Consider the following 16,454-nt stretch of genomic DNA (forward strand, 5'->3'; position numbering starts at 1 on the left):
TATGTCCTTGACAAAGATCCATTCAAGTATCAAATGTCATCTTGGAAATGAAGTAAACCCAATGAATTGTTTCTTTTCAATCCCATTTAATCAAGTAATTACTTTATTCATCTCTGGAAACCCTTTACCAAGTTTTGATAACTTTAGGATGGTTTAGTCCAAAAGTCGTATCTGTAATTATTCTCATGATTAGTCTTAATTAATCCTGTGTTATAACCTGTTGCAACAAAATAACACTTTTTCTTTTGGTTTAATTATTGTTGTCTTATCTTGCTTGCAGAAAATTATATTTATTTCATCAGACAACAATAGTAAGTTTTTGAAGGAGACACCAATAGCAGGCAAAAACATATACCATTATTTTTCAGAATTTCAAATAGATAACACATAATAACAAACATGAATCACTAATCACCACTGAGCTGCTCTTTAAGTACTGTACAGTTTACTCTCCTAAATTACGTATCATAAAATGCAAACAATAATTGCAATGAATGCTGACCTTGGGCACAGGATGCATGAAAATATCCGAGCAAAAATATACAATAGAGGATTGTTCTTTCCATGATGGGTGGTGTTACTCCTCACTACTACAAAAACAGAGTGGTAGTTTTTCTTTGATTACTAATGTGCTTAAGTTGTGCTTTGCTCCTCCTTCAGCTCCAGAGAGCGTGACAAGGTAGCAGTGATAGAGGCTGTGGTCATATAACCGGAAAAACCAGGTAAGCTATCAGACGTGCATGTTTACAAAATACACAACACTACAAACGAAATCAAATATCACAACAAAAAAACTGAAAAGATAAATAAACAGGAGATGGACAAACCAGTTCTTCAAAAATAATTACAACTCGTCATAGTTTGCAATGATTGGTGAGAAAGTCTTCATGCAAGGTCTTGGTTTTTTTTGGTCAGAAAAATTAAATTTTTTGAAGATTACAGTTTATATTGTAAGTTGTAGTTCACACATGGAATGCTGAGAATCAATTAGTGAGTGTTTAAGGACAGTATGCGTTTGATTTTTACACATATGAAAAGGTTACTTAAGTGGAACTTGAACACATATGACACCATGATGTTCAACATAACCCCAACATGAAAATATTGATTTCATCCTGTATTTATTATCATTGATTGTCTGTTCCTGGGGGCTTTTCAAATTGAATGATGGAGTTATTATGTAAAAAACAGAGTTCATCATGACGTGTTGGCTCCAGTCAAATTGTTGTAGTTGGGGTAGTGGCTGTTGTAGTTAGGGTAAAATCAACTGTGCTGTGCTGCAAATATTGTACATGTTATTTAACAAATAAAAGGTGCATGAGGGGACTTCCAAGCTTCTGCATTTCCCCCAAAACACCTTCTCATGCACCTTGAGCACATCCAGCTACTTCTGGTGGTTTGGAAATAGATGTTGTGGATCTTTGCAGCACAGTGGAGCACACTTACATCTGATGTGTTTAGCTAACTGTCACAAAACTCAAATATTTCTTTCCATATATAATAAAATCATTATGATGAACTCCCCTTTTACATTGTGTTAAAACTATACCACCAGTACAATTGTTTTTTTTACAGTCTCTGTCCCCATGGAGCTTCTATGGGGCAACTATGGGACCCTTTCAATGGATTTCACTTTCACTGTGAAGTCTGTGCTGTTCAGGAGCGCCGTTCTAAAGAACTAAATGGAGAGAAAAACACAGAATAGACATCAGAAGATCAATCTCATTTCCTTCACCTCATCCATTTGTATTGTGTACATGCATTATCGTGGTTTATATTGAGTGAAGAGATTTAACGGAAGAGTTATTTTAACATTTCTGTTTTACGTACCTGATTGACACGCTCAGCGATGGTTCCATTGCTGAGCTCACCATACGTGGTGATTTTCATTTTTAGATATATTATTGCTGCAGTGCCTGCAGGGATTGACAACGCTTAACATTTGGAAATTAATTCAAACAACAGTGAATGATTAAATACTTATTCTATGTGAAAAGACTCCTTGTGAATAGATTAACTGTGGTCACTGATTTACTTTCTGGGATATTGCCCAAATGTTTTTTTTAACATTGTGGTGCTTGTGTCAACTATTAACAAATGAATGAATGAAAAATACATAACCACCATATTATGTTTTAGATCGTAATCTATCTCCGGTTGAATTATAATCCTGCCCAAGTTCTGTTTTAACCACACTGGGATAATATACATTATGAAGTCATGACAATTTGAAATCAGTTACCTGGAGGTGTTGTAGTTGGGGCTGGAGGTGTTGTAGTTGTGGCTGGAGATGTTGTAGTTGTGGCTGGAGGTGTTGTAGTTGTGGCTGGAGGTGTTGTAGTTGTGGCTGGAGGTGTTGTAGTTGTAGTTGGGGCTGTAGTTGTTGTAGTTGGGGCTGTAGTTGTTGTGGTTGGAGCTGTAGTTGGAGCTGTAGTTGTTATGGTTGGGACTGTAGTTGGGACTGAAGTTGGAGCTGTAGTTGTGGTTGGAGCTGTAGTTGTTGTAGTTGGGGCTGTAGTTGTGGTTGGAGCTGTAGCTGTTGTGGTTGGGACTGTAGTTGGTGTGGTTGGGGCTGTAGTTGTTGTAGTTGGGGCTGTAGTTGTGGTTGGAGCTGCAGTTGGAGCTGTAGTTGTTGTGGTTGGGACTGTAGTTGTTGAGGTTGGGGCTGTAGTTGTGGTTGGAGCTGCAGTTGGAGCTGTAGTTGTTGTGGTTGGAGCTGTAGTTGCTGTGGTTGGAGCTGTAGTTGCTGTGGTTGGAGCTGCTGTGGTTGGAGCTGCCGTGGTTGGAGCTGTAGTGGTTGGAGCTGCCGTAGTTGTTGCAGTTGGGGCTGTAGTTGCTGTGGTTGGAGCTGTAGTTGTTGTAGTTGCGGCTGTAGTTGCTGTGGTTGGAGCTGCCGTGGTTGGAGCTGCCGTGGTTGGAGCTGCCGTCGTTGCGGTAGCTGCGGCTGTAGTTGCTGTGGTTGGAGCTGTAGTTGCTGTGGTTGGAGCTGTAGTTGCTGTGGTTGGAGTTGCCGTGGTTGGAGCTGCCGTAGTTGCGGTAGCTGCGGCTGTAGTTGCTGTGGTTGGAGCTGTAGTTGCTGTGGTTGGAGCTGTAGTTGCTGTGGTTGGAGCTGCCGTGGTTGGAGCTGCCGTGGTTGGAGCTGCCGTGGTTGGAGCTGCCGTAGTTGCGGTAGCTGCGGCTGTAGTTGCTGTGGTTGGAGCTGTAGTTGCTGTAGTTGGAGCTGTCGTGGTTGGAGCTGCCGTGGTTGGAGTTGTGGCTGGAGGTGTTGTAGTTGTAGTTGGGGCTGTAGTTGTTGTAGTTGGAGCTGTAGTTGGAGCTGTAGTTGTTATGGTTGGGACTGTAGTTGGGACTGAAGTTGGAGCTGTAGTTGTGGTTGGAGCTGTAGTTGTTGTAGTTGGGGCTGTAGTTGTGGTTGGAGTGTAGCTGTTGTGGTTGGGACTGTAGTTGGTGGTTGGGACTGTAGTTGTTGTAGTTGGGGCTGTAGTTGTGGTTGGAGCTGCAGTTGAGCTGTAGTTGTTGTGGTTGGGACTGTAGTTGTTGAGTTGGGGCTGTAGTTGTGGTTGGAGCTGTAGCTGTTGTGGTTGGGACTGTAGTTGGTGTGGTTGGGACTGTAGTTGTTGTAGTTGGGGCTGTAGTTGTGGTTGGCTGCAGTTGAGCTGTAGTTGTTGTGGTTGGAGCTGTAGTTGCTGTGGTTGGAGCTGTAGTTGCTGTGGTTGGAGCTGCCGTGGTTGGAGCTGCCGTGGTTGGAGCTGCCGTAGTTGCGGTAGCTGCGGCTGTAGTTGCTGTGGTTGGAGCTGTAGTTGCTGTAGTTGGAGCTGTTGTGGTTGGAGCTGCCGTGGTTGGAGCTGCCGTGGTTGGAGTTGCCGTGGTTGGAGGTGTTGTAGTTGTGGCTGGAGGTGTTGTAGTTGTAGTTGGGGCTGTAGTTGTTGTAGTTGGGGCTGTAGTTGTTGTGGTTGGAGCTGTAGTTGGAGCTGTAGTTGTTATGGTTGGGACTGTAGTTGGGACTGAAGTTGGAGCTGTAGTTGTGGTTGGAGCTGTAGTTGTTGTAGTTGGGGCTGTAGTTGTGGTTGGAGCTGTAGCTGTTGTGGTTGGGGCTGTAGTTGGTGTGGTTGGGGCTGTAGTTGTTGTAGTTGGGGCTGTAGTTGTGGTTGGAGCTGCAGTTGGAGCTGTAGTTGTTGTGGTTGGGACTGTAGTTGTTGAGGTTGGGGCTGTAGTTGTGGTTGGAGCTGTAGCTGTTGTGGTTGGGACTGTAGTTGGTGTGGGGACTGTAGTTTTGTAGTTGGGGCTGTAGTTGTGGTTGGAGCTGCAGTTGGAGCTGTAGTTGTTGTGGTTGGAGCTGTAGTTGCTGTGGTTGGAGCTGTAGTTGCTGTGGTTGGAGCTGCTGTGGTTGGAGCTGCCGTGGTTGGAGCTGTAGTGGTTGGAGCTGCCGTAGTTGTTGCAGTTGGGGCTGTAGTTGCTGTGGTTGGAGCTGTAGTTATTGTAGTTGCGGCTGTAGTTGCTGTGGTTGGAGCTGTAGTTGCTGTGGTTGGAGCTGTAGTTGCTGTGGTTGGAGTTGCCGTGGTTGGAGCTGCCGTAGTTGTGGTAGCTGTGGCTGTAGTTGCTGTGGTTGGAGCTGTAGTTGCTGTGGTTGGAGCTGTAGTTGCTGTGGTTGGAGCTGCCGTGGTTGGAGCTGCCGTGGTTGGAGCTGCCGTAGTTGCGGTAGCTGCGGCTGTAGTTGCTGTGGTTGGAGCTGTAGTTGCTGTAGTTGGAGCTGCCGTGGTTGGAGCTGCCGTGGTTGGAGCTGTAGTGGTTGTTACTACAGTTGTTGTTGGATTAGCAGTTGTGGTCCGTGTTGATTATGTAAAGAGACGTTATGAAAGAGAGAAAAGAAGTTAAGGAATCCTGAGTAGAAGAAAATCAAAGATGACTTGAACATAACACATATCCTCTGTCTCCCCTGAACAAGCTGCTTCATTACAACCGAGTGGGAAACTTATCAATCCATATGTGTTTTTGTGCTGACACAACCAAAACCTTGTGGATAAGTAGATAAAGTATGAGAGGAAGGACGACTTATCAGATTTGAGTTCTTTCTAAACATGCAGGTTTTATCATTTGGTATCAATTGAAACAGCAGTTTCTACCAAGTTTAATACAAGGAAATAAAACGCTGCTTCTCAAACAAAGACTATATGTCTGTAAACCTAAATCACTGAGCTGCAAAGCAATGCCAAGCTCAAGAATGCGTAACAACCTTGTTCTGATCGAGTTCTATAAACACTATGTCTAACAAGCCACTGCTGTGAACCAGTTCAGAATCAATTTCACCCAAGATTTGCTGACCCAAGCCTGGAAAACAAGCTGTAAGCAGCATCTTCATCACTACCATCTGACACCAGGCTGAACCTAAGAGAAGAAGCTCCAACCCGCGTGTCAGAGAGCTGCTGTGATACATCTCTTCAATAATTTAATGTTGCCTTGAAAGGATGTCGTGAAATTTGAAATTGGCCTTGAGTCAAAGTCTGTTGGTCTGTATTTTATTCGCCTTAATTTAACCATGTTAGTCCCATTGAGATGAAGAGTCTCTTTTACAAGGGAAATTATTATTTTCTCTTTTTTAGTATTAATTACAATCAGATGTAAGACATGTATACAGTGTCTAAAAGTGCTGCCAATAAACCAAGTAAAAATCCACTCCAGGTGAGAGAGTGGAACCTGAGTCTGCCGGCCAGGATTTACAGTTGTGTACTTGTTAATGATTCTCCTATGTCCTTGACAAAGAGCCATTCAAGTATCAAATGTCATCTTGGAAATGAAGTAAACCCAATGAATTGTTTCTTTTCAATCCCATTTAATCAAGTAATTACTTTATTCATCTCTGGAAACCTTTTACCAAGTTTTTATAACTTTAGGATGGTTTAGTCCAAAAGTCGTATCTGTAATTATTCTCATGATTAGTCTTAATTAATCCTGTGTTATAACCTGTTGCAACAAAATAACACTTTTTCTTTTGGTTTAATTATTGTTGTTTTATGTTGCTTGCAGCAAATTATATTTATTTCATCAGACAACAATAGTAAGTTTTTGAAGGAGACACCAATAGCAGGCAAAAACATATAACATTATTTTTCAGAATTTCAAATAGATAACACATAATAACACACATGAATCACTAATCACCACTGAGCTGCTCTTCAAGTACTCTACAGCAGTGGTCGCCAACCCGTCGATCGCGATCTACCGGTCGATCTCGCAGTCTTCACTGTCAATCCCCGAACTCTCTGGACTCACTGGCTGTCGTCGCGCAGCTGTGTGTCGGTTGTCTGTTTTTCACACGCGCTGTGTGTCCGCTACTGGCGGCGGAGCTGCAGGTTTATCTCCTGCATTTCCTTCAAGAACAAGTTGGTTCATGTACTAAAGTAAATGTCAGGACTCTACGGTATGAAGATGCGCATCTTTCGGTCTGTCGATAAGAAACAAAGCCCCGTTGGAACAAATGAGTGGATTCAGAAGGTGAAACACTGGAGTGCTTTTACTTTGAAACGGGTTCGGGAAGTGATGTTAATACGTTTGTGTCATAGAGAGATAAACATTGTGGTTCACAGCAGAATAAACAGAGAAGATGATCTTTCAACTGAGTTTGAATGTTTATCTGATGAATTTATGTCACAAACAAACGGTTGCAACACTTTCTGTATGCCTTTTCAAGATAAAAGCACTCAAGCGTTTCTGTTGATGGAATCCATTCCATCAACAGGGTTTTTTATTGTGAAATATTTGCTGGAGCGGAAGATGCACGGCTTCATACTGTGTAGTACTGGCATTTATTTGAGTAGAAGGGACTTCTGTCATACAGGGCAATTATCCTATTTGTGGCCATATTCAAATCAAAGTCTATATTTAAAAACCTTGTGCTGCAGTAGCAGCTCCTCTGCAGAACATGTTGGGGAGCCGAGAAGCTACATATTTTGCATTGTAAATATGAATTGATATTAATTTGAATATTGTGCATTGAATAGAAACATTTGCACAACTGCCTTTCTTTGTGTATATTTATTTCTTGTACATTCAGCCTTTAACAGAAATTGCAAAAAATAATAAGTATGACCCTCCTAAGTGGGTTTTTTGGAAGATATCAACAAAATCACGACTGTTTGCTGTCCTGGCTCCTAAACGGTGGAATGAGCTCCACATTGACATCAGGACAGAAAGTCTACACATCTTCCGCCGCAAACTAAAAACACACCTCTTCCGACTATACCGTGAATAAAAGTTTGAACTAACAATTTAGTAGCACTTAAATGGCACTTACTTATAGCACTTTGTAGTTTAGGTTTTTGGAAGAAATTGTACTTTCTTGATTCTTGTTGTTCTGGGTTTGTTCCTCATGGTTGATGCACTTATTGTGAGTCGCTTTGGATAAAAGTGTCACCTAAATGAAATGTAATGTAATGGTAGATCTCGGCTTAAGGTTGGAATTAAAAAGTGATCTTGGGCTCGAAAAGGCTGGTGACCACTGCTCTACAGTTTACTCTCCTAAATTACGTATTATAAAATGCAGACAATAATTGCAATGAATTCTGACCTGTACAGGATGCATGAAAATATCCAAGAAAAAATATACAATAGAGGATTGTTCTTTCCATGATGGGTGGTGTTACTCCTCACTACAACAAGAACAGAGTGGTAGTTTGTCTTTGATTACTAATGTGCTGAAGTTGTGCTTTGCTCCTCCTTCAGCTCCAGAGAGCGTGACAAGGTAGCAGTGATAGAGGCTGTGGTCATATAACCGGAAAAAACAGGTATGCTATCAGACGTGCATGTTTACAAAATACACAACACACTACAAACGAAATCAAGTATCACAACAAAAAAACTGAAAAGATAAAAAAAACGGGAGATGGACAAACCAGTTCTTCAAAAATAATTACAACTCGTCATAGTTTGCAATGATTGGTGAGAAGTTGTAGTTCACACATGGAATGCTGAGCATCAATTAGTGAGTGTTTAAGGACAGTATGCATTTGATTTTTACACATATGAAAAGGTTACTTCAGTGGAACTTGAACACATATGACACCATGATGTTCAACATAACACCAACATGAAAATATTGATTTCATCCTGTATTTATTATCAGTGATTGTCCGTTCCTAGGGACTTTTCAAATTGAATGATGGAGTTATTATGTAAAAATTGAATTGCCCTTTTACATTGTGTTAAAACTATACCACCAGTACAATTGTTTTTTTTACAATCTCTGTCCCCATGGAGCTTCTATGGGGCAACTCTGACCCTTTCAATGGATTTCACTTTCACTGTGAGGTCTGTGCTGTTCAGGAGCGTCGTTCTAAAGAACTAAATGGAGAGAAAAACACAGAATAGACATCAGAAGATCAATCTCATTTCCTTCACCCCATCCATTTGTATTGTGTACATGCATTATCGTGGCTTATATTGAGTGAAGAGATTTAACGGAAGAGTTATTTTAACATTTCTGTTTTACGTACCTGATTGACACGCTCAGCGATGGTTCCATTGCTGAGCTCACCATACGTGGTGATTTTCATTTGTAGATATATTATTGCTGCAGTGCCTGCAGGGATTAACAATGCTTAACATTTGGAAATTGATTCAAACAACAATGAATAAAAAATTACTTATTCTATGTGAAAAGACTCCTTGTGAAAAGAGAAACTGTAGTCACTGATTTTAAGAGTAATACAGGGAGATCATCACTAAAGGTGTTTGACCACATATTAAAGAAGTTCTTGTAAATTGCAGTGTGTTTAAAAATTCTTAAACAAATGATATAAATTCAGATTACAATGAATGTAATGTTAAATATTCAACAAAAATACTAAAGTTGTGTTTTATGGATATATTGTCTGTTTATAAGCTGTTAAGGAAGCATAATTTGAGTTTGACACTTGTGGATAAACATTTATTTTATACACTTTCTTTGAGTCTCTACTACAGCAATATGAAACCTATAAAGTTATCCTAAGCAAAGACAATCACATAACATCAGGAAACCTTACTTTCTGGGATATTGCCCAAATGTTTTTTTAACATTGTGGTGCTTGTGTCAACTACTAATAAATGAATGAATGAAAAATATATAACCAACATATTATGTTTTAGATTGTAATTTATCTCCTGTTGAATTATAATCTTGCCCAAGTTCTATTTTAACCACACTGGGATAATATACATTATGAAATCATGACAATTTGAAATCAGTTACCTGGGGCTGGAGTGGTCGTGGTTGTTGTCCTTGGGGTCGTGGTTGTTGGGGTAGTTGTTGTCGTAGTTGGGGTAGTGGTTGTTGTAGTTAGGGTAGAGGTTGTAGTTGGGGTAGTGGTTGTTGTAGTTGGTGGTGGTTGTTGTTGTTGGGGTAGTGGTTGTTGTCGTTGGGGTAGTGGTAGTGGTTGTTGTTGTTGGGGTTGTAGTTGTTGTTGGGGTAGTGGTTGTGGTTGTTGAAGAAGTTGTTGTCGAGATGGGGGTGGTTGTTGGAGTTGTGGTAGTGGTTGTAGTTGGGATAGTGGTTGTTGTTGGAGTAGTGGTTGTTGTTGTTGGGGTAGTGGCTGTTGTAGTTGGGGTAGTGGTTGTTGTTGGGGTAGTGGTTGTTGTAGTTGGGGTAGTGGTTGTTGTTGTCGGGGTAGTGGTTGTTGTCGTTGGGGTAGTGGTTGTTGTTGTCGGAGTAGTGGTTGTTGTCGTTGGGGTAGTGGTTGTTGTTGTCGGGGTAGTGGTTGTTGGAGTAGTGGTTGTTGTAGTTGGGGCAGTGGTTGTTGTTGGAGTAGTGGTAGTTGTCGTTGGGGTAGTGGTTGTTGTCGGTGGGGTAGTGGTTGTTGTTGTTGGGGTAGTTGTCGTTGGGGTAGTGGTTGTTGTTGTTGGGAAGTGGTTGTTGTCGGAGTAGTGGTTGTTGTAGTAGTTGGGGTCGTTGTTGTTGTAGTTGGGGTAGTGGTTGTTGTCGGGGTAGTGGTTGTTGGAGTAGTGGTTGTTGTAGTTGGGGCAGTAGTTGTTGTTGGGGTAGTGGTTGTTGTTGTCGGGGTAGTGGTTGTTGTTGTTGGGAAGTGGTTGTTGTAGTTGGGGTAGCGGTTGTTGTTGTTGGGGTAGTGGTTGTTGTTGTCGGGGTAGTGGTTGTTGGAGTAGTTGTTGTCGTAGTTGGGGTAGTGGTTGTTGTTGTTGGGAAGTGGTTGTTGTTGTCGGAGTAGTGGTTGTTGTAGTTGGGGTAGTGGTTGTTGGGGTAGTGGTTGTTGTAGTTGGGGTCGTGGTTGTTGTAGTTGGGGTCGTGGTTGTTGTAGTTGGGGTCGTGGTTGTTGTTGTTGGGGTAGTGGTTGTTGTAGTTGGGGTTGTGGTTGTTGTTGTTGGGGTTGTGGTAGTTGTTGTTGTTGGGGTAGTGGTTGTTGTAGTTGGTGTAGTGGTTGTTGTAGTTGGGGTAGTGGTTGTTGTTGTCGGGGTAGTGGTTGTTGGAGTAGTTGGGGTAGTGGTTGTTGTAGTTGGGGTAGTTGTTGTAGTTGCGGTAGTGGTTGTTGTTGTTGTCGGAGTAGTGGTAGTTGTCGTTGGGGTAGTGGTTGTTGTCGTTGGGGTAGTGGTAGTTGTTGTTGGGGTAGTTGTCGTTGGGGTAGTGGTTGTTGTTGGGAAGTGGTTGTTGTTGTCGGGTAGTGGTTGTTGTAGTTGGGGTAGTGGTTGTTGGGGTAGTGGTTGTTGTAGTTGGGGTCGTGGTTGTTGTGGTTGGGGTAGTGGTTGTTGTAGTTGGGGTAGTGGTTGTTGTTGGGGTTGTGGTAGTTGTTGTTGGGGTAGTGGTTGTTGTTGTTGGGGTAGTGGTTGTTGGAGTAGTTGTTGTCGTAGTTGGGGTCGTGGTTGTTGTAGTTGGGGTTGTGGTTGTTGTTGTTGGGGTAGTGGTAGTGGTTGTTGGGGTAGTGGTTGTTGTTGTTGGGGTAGTGGTTGTTGTCGTTGGGGTAGTGGTAGTGGTTGTTGTTGTTGGGGTTGTGGTAGTTGTTGGGGTAGTGGTTGTAGTTGGGGTAGTAGTTGTTGTTGGGGTAGTGGTTGTTGTTGTCGGAGTAGTGGTTGTTGTAGTTGGTGTAGTGGTTGTTGTTGTCGGGTAGTGGTTGTTGTAGTTGGGGTAGTGGTTGTTGTAGTTGGGGTAGTGGTTGTTGTTGTTGGGGTAGTGGTTGTTGTCTGGGGGTAGTGGTTGTTGGAAGTTGTTATGTAGTTGGTGTGTTGTTGTTGGGGTAGTGGTTGTTGTTGTTGAAGTAGTGGTTGTTGTCGTTGGGGTAGTGGTTGTTGTTGTTGGGGAAGTGGTTGTTGTTGTCGGAGTAGTGGTTGTTTCTGGTTGGGTTAGTGGTTGTTGTAGTTGGGGTAGTGGTTGTTGTTGTTGGGGTAGTGGTTTGTTGTTTCGGTGTAGTGGTTGTTGGAGTAGTTGTTGTTCGTAGTTGGGTAGTGGTTGTTGTTTTTCAGAGTAGTGGTTGTTGTAGTTGGGGTAGTGGTTGTTGTAGTTGGGTAGTGGTTGTTGTTGTCGGAGTAGTGGTTGTTAGATAGTTGTTGTATTAGTTGGTAGTGGTTGTTGTTGGGTAGTAGTTGTTGTTGTTGTGATAGTGGTTGTTGTAGTTGGGGTAGTGGTTGTAGTTGGGGTAGTAGTTCTTGTTGTTGGTGGTGGTTATTGTTTAGTTGGTGTAGTGGTTGTTGTAGTTGGGGTAGTGGTTGTTGTTGTCGGAGTAGTGGTTGTTTGTTGAGTATTGTTGTTGTTGGGGTGTGTAGTTGTTGTTGGGTAGTAGTTGCTGGTGGTGGTTGTAGTGTATAGATGGGATTAGTTGTTGTAGTTGTGGTAGTGGTTGTAGTTGTTGGGGTAGTGGTAGTGGTTGTTGGGGAAGTGGTTGTTGTTGTTGGAGTAGTGGTTGTTGTAGTTGGGGAAGTGGTTGTTGTTGTTGGTGTGGTAGTAGTTGTTGGGAGATGGTTGGTTTGTCGGGTAGTGGTTGTTCTGTTTGGGGTAGTGGTAGTGGTTGGTGGGGAAGTGGTTGTTGTTGTCGGATAGTGGTTGTTGTCATTTGGGGAGTGGTAGTTGTGGTTGGGGTAGTTGTTTTTTTCTGAGGAGTGGTTGTGTTGGGGTAGTGGTGGTTGTAGTTGGGTAGTGGTTGTTGTTGGAGTAGTGGTTGTTGTTGTTGGGGTGGTGTGGTGGTTGTTGGAAGTGGTTGTTGTTGTTGGAGTTGGTTGCTAGTTGGGGTAGTGGTAGTTGTAGTTGGGGTGGTGGTTGTAGTTGGGGTAGTGGTTGTTATTGTTGGAGTAGTGGTTGTTGTTGTTGGGGTGAGTGGTTGTTGGAGTAGTTGTTGTCGTAGTTGGGGTGGTGGTTGTTGTTGGGGTAGTGGTTGTTGTTGTTGAAGTAGTGGTTGTTGTGGCGTTAGATGGTCTGTTGTAGTTGGGGTAGTGGTTGTAGTTGGGATGGTTGTAGTTGGTGGTTGTTTTGTTGTGGAGTAGTGGTGTGTTGTCGTTGGGGTAGTGGTTGTTGGGGTAGTTGTCGTTGGGTAGTGGTTGTTGTTGTCGGAGTAGTGGTTGTTGTAGTTGGGGTAGTGGTTGTTGTAGTTGGGGTAGTGGTTGTTGTTGTTGGGGTAGTGGTTGTTGTTGTCGGGGTAGTGGTTGTTGGAGTAGTTGTTGTCGTAGTTGGGGTAGTGGTTGTTGTTGTTGAAGTAGTGGTTGTTGTCGTGGGGGTAATGGTTGTTGTTGGGGAAGTGGTTGTTGTTGTCGGAGTAGTGGTTGTTGTAGTTGGGGTGGTGTGGTTGTAGTTGGGTGGTGGTTGTAGTTGGGGTAGTGGTTGGTGTATTTGAGCAGTGGTTGTTGTTGGGTAGTGGTAGTTGTCATTGGGGTAGTGGTTGTTGTTGTTGGGGTAGTGGTTGTTGTTGTTGGGAAGTGGTTGTTGTTGTCGGGGTAGTGGTTGTTGTAGTTGGGGTAGTGGTTTGTAGTTGGGGCAGTGGTTGTTGTTGTCGGGATTGGTGGTTGTCGTTGTTGGGGTAGTGGTTGTTGTTGTTGGGGTAGTGGTAGTTGTCGTTGGGGTATTGGTTGTTGTAGTTGGGATAGTGGTTGTTGTAGTTGGGGTGTGGTTGTTGTTGGGGTAGTGGTTGTTGTTGTTGGGGTAGTGGTTGTTGTTGTCGGAGTAGTGGTTGTTTAGTTGGGGTAGTGGTAGTTGTCGTTGGGGTAGTGGTTGTTGTTGTGGGTGGGGGTTGTAGTTGTTGGGGTAGTGGTAGTTGTCGTTGGGAAAGTGGTTGTTGTTGTCGGAGTAGCAGTTGTTGTAGTTGGGGTAGTGGTAGTTGTCGTTGGGGTATTGGTTGTTGTAGTTGGGATAGTGGTTGTTGTAGTTGGGGTAGTGGTTGTTGTTGTCGGGGTAGTGGTTGTTGGAGTAGTGGTTGTTGTAGTTGGGGTTGTGGTTGTTGGAGTAGTGGTTGTTGTAGTTGGGGCATTATTGGTTGTTGTTGTTGGAGTTATTTGTTGTTGTCGGGTAGTGGTTGTTGTAGTTGGGGTAGTGGTTGTTGTTGTTGGGGTAGTGGTTGTTGTTGTCGGCGTAGTGGTTGTTGGAGTAGTTGGGGTAGTGGTTGTTGTTGTTGTTGTTGGAGTAGTGGTAGTTGTCGTTGGGGTAGTGGTTGTTGTCGTTGGGGTAGTGGTAGTTGTTGTTGGGGTAGTTGTCGTTGGGGTAGTGGTTGTTGTTGTGGGGGAAGTGGTTGTTGTAGTTGGGGTAGTGGTTGTTGTAATTGGGGTAGTGGTTGTTGTTGTTGGGATAGTTGTAGTTGGATTTGCAGTTGTTGGAGTAGTGGCTGGAGTTGTGGTGGTCGTGGTTGGGGCTGGAGTTGTTGTTGTTGTTACTACAGTTGTTGATGCTGGATTAGCAGTTGTTGGCCGTGTTGATTATGTATAGAGATGTTATGGGAGAGAGAAAACAAGTTAAGGAATCCTGAGTACAAATTATCAAAGATTACTTGAGCATGACACATATCCTCTCTCTCCCCTGAACAAGCTGCTTCATTACATCCGTGTGGGAAACTTCAATACATATGTGTTTTTGTGCTGACACAACCATAACCTTGTGGATAAGTAGATAAATTATGAGAGTAAGGAAAACGAGCTGTAAGCAGCATCTTCATCACTACCATCTGACACAAGGTGCCTCACCTAAGAGAAGAAGCTCCAACTCGCGTGTCAGAGAGCTACTGTGATACATCGCTTCAATAATTCAATGTTGCCTTGAAAGGATGTCATGAAATTCAAAATTGGCCGTGAGTCAAAGTCTGTTGGTCTGTATTTTATTAGCCTTAATTTAACCATGTTAGTCCCATTGAGATGAAGAATCTCTTTTACAAGGGAAATTATTATTTTCTCTTTTTTTGTATTAATTACAATCAGACAACAAAGTGACAATAGTTGAAGTTGAACTGAAATTGAATCGCCCTCATGGTTTAGCTGACCCAGTCATCTTGAACATCAGTCACCTTGTCCACCTCTGTACTGTTATTCTGTCATCTGGACCACCTACACTACTGACTATTGACAGGATAATACTGATATTTTCATACCGTATCTTGACTGAATGTCAATGACAATTGAGCTCATGAGTGCTTCACTGTTTTGCATGTGAGCTGTTGTTTTGTTGACACCTTTTATAGCCTAAATTAAACCATTTTAGTCCCATTGAGATGAAAAGTCTATTTTACAAGGGAAATTGTCGATTTTTTTTGGTTTTAGTATTAATTACAATCAGATGTAAGACATGTATACAGTGTCTAAAAGTGCTGCCAATAAACCAAGTAAAGATCCACTCCAGGTGAGAGAGTGGAACCTGAGTCTGCCGGCCAGGATTTACAGTTGTGTACTTGTTAATGATTCTCCTATGTCCTTGACAAAGATCCATTCAAGTATCAAATGTCATCTTGGAAATGAAGTAAACCCAATGAATTGTTTCTTTTCAATCCCATTTAATCAAGTAATTACTTGATTCATCTCTGGAAACCCTTTACCAAGTTTTTATAACTTTAGGATGGTTTAGTCATAAAGTTGTATCTGTAATTATTCTCATGATTAGTCTTAATTAATCCTGTGTTATAACCTGTTGCAACAAAATAACAAATTTTCTTTAGGTTTAATTATTGTTGTCTTATCTTACTTGCAGAAAATTATATTTATTTCATCAGACAACAATAGTAAGTTTTTGAAGGAGACACCAATAGCAGGCAAAAACATACAACATTATTTTTCAGAATTTCAAATAGATAACACATAATAACACACATGAATCACTAATCACCACTGAGCTGCTCTTTAAGTACTGTACAGTTTACTCTCCTAAATTACGTATCATAAAATGCTGACCTTGGGCACAGGATGCATGAAAATATCCAAGCAAAAATATCCAAAAGAAGATTGTTTTTTCCATGATGGGTGGTGTTACTCCTCACTACTACAAGAACAGAGTGGTAGTTTTTCTTTGATTACTAATGTGCTTATGTTGTGCTTTGCTCCTCCTTCAGCTCCCGAGAGCGTGACAAGGTATCAGTAATAGAGGCTGCGGTCATACAACCGGAAAAACCAGGTAAGCTCACAGTTGTAGTTGACACATGGAATGCTGAGCATCAATTCGTGAGTGTTTAAGGACAGTATGCGTTTGATTTTTACACATATGAAAAGGATACTTAAGTGATACACATGATGTTCAACATAACCCCTACATGGAAATATTGATTTCATCCTGTATTTATTATCATTGATTGTCTGTTCCTAGGGGCTTTTCAAATTGAATGATGGAGTTATTATGTAAAAAAGATTTCATCATGACATGTTGGCTCCAGTCAAATTGTTGTAGTTGTGGTAGTGGTTGTTGTAGTTGGGGTAGTGGTTGTTGTAGTTGGGGTAGTGGTTGTTGTAGTTCGGGTAGTGGTTGTAGTTGTTAGGGTAGTGGTTGTTGTTGGTGTTGTGGTTGTTGGGGGAGTGGTTGTTGTTGTCAGGGTAGTGGTTGTTGTCGTTGGGGTGAGTGGTTGTTGTAGTTGGGGTAGTTGTTGTTGTAGTTGGGGTAGTTGTTGTTGGAGTAGTTGTTGTTGTAGTTGGAGTAGTGGTTGTTGCAGTTGGGGTAGTGGTTGTTGTAGTTGGGGTAGTGGTTGTTGTTGTTGAAGTAGTGGTTGTTGTAGTTGGTGTAGTGGTTGTTGTCGGTGTAGTGGTTGTTGTTGGGGTAGTGGTTGTTGTTGTTGGGGTAGTGGTTGTTGTAGTTTGAGTAGTGGTTGTTATTCGGGGTAGTGGTTGTTGTTGAAGTAGTGGTTGTTGTAGTTGGTGTAGTGGTTGTTGTTGCCGGTGTTTTGTGTGAATCGTTATCACATTTATGAGAAATGAAGGGAGGAGTGAGCGAGAAACTGTTTGAGAGTTTCTACTGCTACTGAGAGTTTCTACTGCTCCAGTTACAAAGCATGGGAACTACAGACACCAATTAATAAAAAACACCT

At 42.3% G+C, this 16,454-nt stretch overlaps 1 protein-coding gene and 2 long non-coding RNA genes across 8 annotated transcripts in view; 1 reads left to right on the forward strand and 2 right to left on the reverse strand.

Annotated features, from left to right (window-relative positions):
• The window catches only part of LOC118121592 (receptor expression-enhancing protein 6), a 719,670-nt gene that overhangs the window by 86,703 nt on the left and 616,513 nt on the right, over positions 1 to 16,454 (forward strand). The window lies entirely within an intron of this gene.
• On the reverse strand, positions 466 to 2,358 carry LOC118120976. Its single transcript, XR_004698258.2, has 3 exons — positions 2,243 to 2,358; positions 1,831 to 1,916; positions 466 to 1,678 (listed from the first exon to the last, which is right to left on the reverse strand). It is a non-coding gene; the product is annotated as an uncharacterized LOC118120976 (long non-coding RNA).
• On the reverse strand, positions 7,381 to 9,275 carry LOC118120977. Its single transcript, XR_004698260.2, has 3 exons — positions 9,227 to 9,275; positions 8,490 to 8,575; positions 7,381 to 8,337 (listed from the first exon to the last, which is right to left on the reverse strand). It is a non-coding gene; the product is annotated as an uncharacterized LOC118120977 (long non-coding RNA).

This window comes from Hippoglossus stenolepis, chromosome 14 (assembly GCF_022539355.2).
Source record: "Hippoglossus stenolepis isolate QCI-W04-F060 chromosome 14, HSTE1.2, whole genome shotgun sequence".
Taxonomy (NCBI): Eukaryota; Metazoa; Chordata; class Actinopteri; order Pleuronectiformes; family Pleuronectidae; genus Hippoglossus; species Hippoglossus stenolepis.